This window comes from Triticum aestivum, chromosome 2B (assembly GCF_018294505.1).
Source record: "Triticum aestivum cultivar Chinese Spring chromosome 2B, IWGSC CS RefSeq v2.1, whole genome shotgun sequence".
NCBI classification, from domain to species: Eukaryota; Viridiplantae; Streptophyta; class Magnoliopsida; order Poales; family Poaceae; genus Triticum; species Triticum aestivum.
In genome coordinates, this window is record NC_057798.1 from 578,084,702 (window position 1) to 578,090,828 (window position 6,127).

The window sequence follows — 6,127 nt, forward strand, 5'->3', positions numbered from 1 at the left end:
GGCTCACAGGTTGAAGTTCCTCACTAATATATTGCATCTTGAACAATATGTGGATAGCTTGAACTTCTGCATGCCATGTGGATTTTGAAGGCCAGAATGCGCATGCTCAAGGTTGGTAGTGATTCAGGTAGTTGCGGGACTGCTGACTTTGTCAAGCTTAGAGGTGAGTTGCGCGTGTCAGGAATTGAGAATATTACTTGACTGTAAATACTTTTTTTTAGAAAAGGAGGATGACCCCCGGCCTCTGCATCTGGGCGATGCATACATCCACTTTATTAATTATTCTCACAAGACCTTACAAAGTCATACAACAGTAAGACTAAAGCCGCCGTCTAAGCAACAAACTGTCGCTACACCTATCCAGTTGATGAAGGGGCGCAGATAGCCTGGGCCTAATACCAAACAGACATCGCAGCCACTTATAGAAGATAGCATACAGATCAAAGGTAAAAGAAAATCGAGCTCATAAGATCAAAGATAAATACTCCATATATGCTGATGGGGCATCTTTGCTATGTTAGATATCCTCAAACATCATGTGATCACGAGTAACTAGTTATCATTGGTCTTGCTGCCCTCGGGTTTCCTTATTACATTGGAATCATTGCATGCTTAGCTTCCTTTTTACTACCGAGTGCTTGTGAGGATTGTAATGAACTGACTTCTCTTGGTCAATTACTTTATCTTGAACATCTTTCGATCCATCACTCACAGGCAGAGAATGTGAGAATGTGTTGTTTTACAGATATGGTGACACTGGCTAGTGGCTGTGGATTCATCACAACAGAGTCTTTCGTATGCTGGAGAGATACTGAAGTTCACAAACATGGTGTGTTGGGAACAATGGGAGAGGAAACTGAAGCCAAAAAATTCCCTTATCTTCAGCATCTTACCATGAGATGCTAGAACCTGCGGGGCTTCCAAAAGATTCAGACACGGGAAATCGATGAACAAAGAATAATTTGTGAACATCTGCTTTACTCGGCAAGTTTCTCAGCCCTCCAAATTATTAAAATGGAGGGTTTCTGCGGTGTTAATCCTCTCCTGCAGCTGTTATTATTTCATAAAACTTCGAAGTATAGTAGGGTTTACCAGACATCCAGCAATGTGCCTCAGAGGAACCGATGCTATGTTGCATTTACATCTCTTGTTGTGTTTGCCCTGTCGTTTTCTGCGCGGGCCTATTTTACCATGACTAGTCTTTCTTTGAACTTGTTACATAGAGAATGCTCCAGCTTGTTCATCTATTTCAGAGAATCAGCGAACTGGTTTGGGTCCAAATAGGTCATGAGCATGAGATTAATCTTGTTTGCATAGATTAATGATTATGAAGTCGAGTACTCCACACTTACATGTAATACCAGTATATAATTTTGAGAATCATGTAATATTAATATTCTTGAGTACTGGTATGGCAGTGATCTAGATGTGGATATGAATTCAGAATCACAATGGTCTTACTTTAGAGTTGGGACTTGGGATCATAGTATTGGCCAAAAGGGTTTGCAGCCCTCATTTGCGTCACGAACAAGAATGTCCTAAACTAACTTGTGTTTGATGCTATTTTTTGAGATTAAGTCTCGCTCCGGAGTTCATTGCATTGTTTAGCACATACATTTTCTTCTGAATTATGTAAGCATGTTTTGAGATTTGAGCAATACATGCCTAGTAATAAAAAAAACTTTGCATAAGAACAATGTGTACTCAAATTTGAGATTGCAGTTTGACAGAAAAAAATACTCCCTCCGTTCCCTAATATAAGACCTTTTAGTTATTTCAAAATATTGACTACATACATACTCCCTCCGCCCGAACAAGCTTGGCCCTCAAATGGATGTATCTAGCACTACATCCATTTGAAAGACAAGCTTGGGACAAGCTTTTTCGGATGGAGGGAGTACTAAAATAAGTGAACATACATACTAAAATGTGTCTAGATACATGAAAAAGCTAAAAGGTCTTATATTAGGGATCGGAGGGAGTATTTATTTTGCATTTGACCACACATGCATACATTGACAATCAATAATCATAAAAATAATTCAAAGTTCAGAATTACGCAAGATTCACCCACTGGAAATCCATGATGAAAAAGTGAACATCTGCTTAACTCAACAAGTTCTCGGCCCTCCAATTTATTAAAATGGAGGGGCTTATGACCTTCTGTGGCGCTAACCATCTCCTACAACTGTATCAGTTCTTCATCTTGAAACACCAGTACAATGATGTTGCAAGGAATTCAAAGACATGAAAAATCTCCAAATTATCCCCCTCCACAGTTTAAGATTGATAAAACAACCATTACATAAGACCTCTGGTTGTCTGTTGGATCGCTAAACTAGAAATCTAATTGATTGTTATCTAATGTTAACGGTTCTGAAGAACGTCCTTGTTATTATCTTTAGAAGTTTTTATTAATCTTGAGTAATCCACACTGGAATGTAATATTAACATACATTTTTGAGAATCATGTAATGTAAATATTCTTGGGTGTGGGGATAGCAGTGATCTGGATGTGGATGTGATGCGGAAGTGTTACTTAAGAGTCTGCGTCGACTCTTTTGTTTTCTGCTATCTTTTGTCTATAAGACTCTGCTCTGGAAGGAGTTCATTGTATTTTTTGGTGGCTTATGTTTTCTTCTGAATTGTGTATGTAAGAAGCTCTGAGATTGTAGCAGTACATGCTAGTAATAACGAAGAAAACTTTGCACAGGAACAATCTGTACTCAAACTTGAGATTGCAGTTTGACAGAGAAAATATGTGTTTTGCATTTTTTGGCCACACATGCATACATTAGTTGCAGAGTTGCAGTAAACAAGGTGCCTCAGTCTCTCAAATAATGTTTCTATTTTCTCTCAAGAAATAACATATACCCACACACACATGTATAATCATAAAAAGAATCCGAAGTTCAGAAGCGCCCAGCACAACTTCATCACGGCCGCTAAATCTCCAGCCCCTGCGCCGCACTGTTGACCATAGACAGGCCAGCCTCGAGGCGCGCATGCACGCGCTCATCCTCGCGCAGCTCCGACGTGAAGGCGCGCCCCCACCCGTTGCACCACTCGACGGCCTCTCTGGTGGCGGGTTTCGCGGCCAGCAGCCAGTGACGGAGCGCGTGCCGCCACCTGCCGAAGAACTCGGCCTCCAGGAGCCGCACCATGTCCTCCGCCCGCACGAGCGGCGCCCACTTCATGATCACCTCGCAGAACGCGTCGTCATTCTGCTTCGGCGGCGTGATCCGGAGGCTCCGCAGGCGCTGTTCCAGGTGCCGCACGACGCCGATCTCGTCGACGAACTCCTCCCAGCTCCCCTGGCCGAACAGGGCCTTCCACGGCGCCACCAGGTTAAGGTTGGACTTGGAGAGCAAGGCGTGGCCGGCTTCGTCCCATTCCCGCAGTGCCCTCTCGAGCTTGCGTCTCACGGTGACGCACAGGCTCTCCAGCAGTGGACCGGCGAGCGGCATCCACGGGCGAAGCAGGAGGTGACAGCAGTCAGCCTGCCAGGCATCCCGCGGGTCCCATGACTCCACTTCGGCGGTCAGCTCCGGCATGACGACCTCTACGAGGATGCGCTGCACGGCGGGAGGAGGCAGCGTGTCCTTCCACTGCGCCAGGAAGCGGCGCATCCGCTCGGAGTCCGTGGCCTTGAACTCCGATGCCTGGACAGACGGAACCACCGTGTCGTAGACGAGCTCCGCGTACGGCGACATGGCCGACCCATCGTCCAGTGAATTCTTCAGGTGGACGAACACGTCCAGCCACATGGCCGGGTCCCAAAGAGGCTGCCACCTTTGGAGCACCCGGCCAACGAGCGGCGCCACGAGCTCGCCCGCCGTGTTCGCGAGGCAGTACGTCTGGTACTCCTCCGGGAACTTCTTCTTCAGCCTTGTAAACTCCAAGATGAGGCCGCCCGCCGTCAGCTCTCCCGATGCACTTTTCTCGTGCACCAGCGTCACGACCTTGATGATCACCTCCGCCACGTCCACCACCATATGCTCGCCGTCGTCCAGGGCACCATCTTGCAGCTCCCGCACTTCAGCGAGGATTTTCTCGCAGAACTCCCGGCCTTGCTGCCGGGATCCATCGGCGTCGCCCTTCTCCCAGTCGTCGTAGACCACTTGAGAGATTTCGTCCGCGCACTGGTCAGCTCTCCATTTGGTCGGCAAGGTTTCCTGGTCCTTGTTGGGAAGTCCGTTGTCGTGTGATCCTTCTCCCTCAGCGCCGACCGTGCCGAAACCAGCGCTCTCTGGCCGCTTCACCACCTTCACAGGAGATGTGATGCCCTGGCCGTGCTTGCCGAGGCCAGAGCCGGACCCCACCTCGTAGTTCATCAACCTCATCATATTTACCACCGTTGTGTTCTTGAACACCGGGCTCTCAACAACAGGCTGGGGCTTCCATGTCGTTGCCGCCGGATCGTAGTGCTGCCTAGTGTAGCGTTGGTGATGGCGTTGAGGAGACGACGACGGACCTGCAGAGCCGGCGGCGACGAACGGGACGCGTCCGAAGAGGAGATCGCCGGGGCCGCGTGGACGCTTGTGCTGGGGCGACGGACGGCTGCCCGCATCGCCGGACTCAGAGCCCGTGCGGTCGTCGTGGCGGTAGGTGGAGCCGCCGCTCGTCATGGCATTGCTGCACTCGTCAGCGCTAGCGGAGGCCATGAGCACGGAAGTAGGATTGCTTCGCGGGTGGAGAATGGAGATTGGAGAGGGACGGACTGGTGAAACCGTCAAGGAGAGTGTGTGGTGCATTTCCCCGTCGACATTGCTGCCCTTATATAGGAAGTTAGGAACAAAGCTAGTTTGGTAACCTTTAACTGTAAGGAGGCCCCATACTCCGTATGTTATATGCGGAAAGAAACGCAACGAGTTTGGGAACCTTTATCAGTGTTGCTATACACACGACACTGGGTAGCCGATTTGCGCACGATCGCACTGATCCGGCCGTGCATGCGTTGGATAAAGTGGAGGCCAGCGGTTAGATCACGCATCGTCCAACGTTCGGCTGCTATGTATCGGCTGCATAGTCTAGGGATAAGGAAGCGCCTTATTATGTTACTATATATACTAAAATGCGGAAAGAAACACGCGAGCGAATGTGTATGTGTACGCACCCACGAAATATCAATTTCGATTCACGCGGCAGAATTGCGCGCGTGTAGTATGTATCGTGTTTGAATTAGACCATGTTCAAGGGCTGCCTTGTTCGAACACAATGTATTTTCCCCCTACTGAATATGGTGTATGGCTGAATATCCCGCGCAATTCCATCGCTTGCATGACTTATGGAACCGCACTTTCTGAGCATATATAATTGTAGTATAAATGTAAATTGCGAAGACCTAATACAATTGTACATTCATCCCAATTCGTGTTCTTCTTTTCTATACGTATTCCATTGGAGCATCTCCAATAGGTGCCCTATAATAGGGCACCAAAAGGTAGCTCAAGTAAATTTTACAACACACAAAACTGTTTTTTTACAACACCAAAGACTTCCAACTTCAATAGACGCCCTAAAAACAAATTATTATTTTTGAAAGCATATTGCATAAATCAATTCAAACAAACATCTAAGCATTGTATAGATTTAAACCTTAAACACAAAAGTTCATCATACTACTTGATCAAACATAAAAGATCACTAATACTCTACTCATCCGACACATAGTCGGTATCGACTGAATTCCAATACATCGGGGTTTCCTCTTGATCGGAGGTGAACTCCTCCAACGATGTCGCTGAAAGGTTGATCACCGTCGACGGGCCAGACTCATCTTCCTCCTTCACCTCCTTCTTCTTCGTGTGGTATCGCTTCCAGAAGATTTTCACATCGTACTAGACATATTGCGGGTTCTCTCTCGCAAACCTGACCATGGCTTCTGCATCACTCTCATCGGGAACAATGTGGATATACTTCTTCTTCTCCTCCTCCTCATTGACCGGCACAATGGTCACAGCCGGACACATGAACTCCTCTTCCTCCCGGGTTGCGATCTCCAAAAAGTTGAGCCCCTCTCCTGGCCGACCGAACCGCTAAGTGGTGACGTCGTAGGCATGATATCCGCCGTATTGAACATGACGAGCCAGTAGCGATGGTTGTCGCACTGGAATTCGGCGCCGAA

General features: G+C 47.5%; 1 pseudogene; it reads right to left on the bottom strand.

Annotated features, from left to right (window-relative positions):
- Positions 1 to 2,945: 2,945 nt before the first annotated feature.
- On the bottom strand, positions 2,946 to 4,664 carry LOC123039303 (septin and tuftelin-interacting protein 1 homolog 1-like; annotated as a pseudogene).
- Positions 4,665 to 6,127: the final 1,463 nt, after the last annotated feature.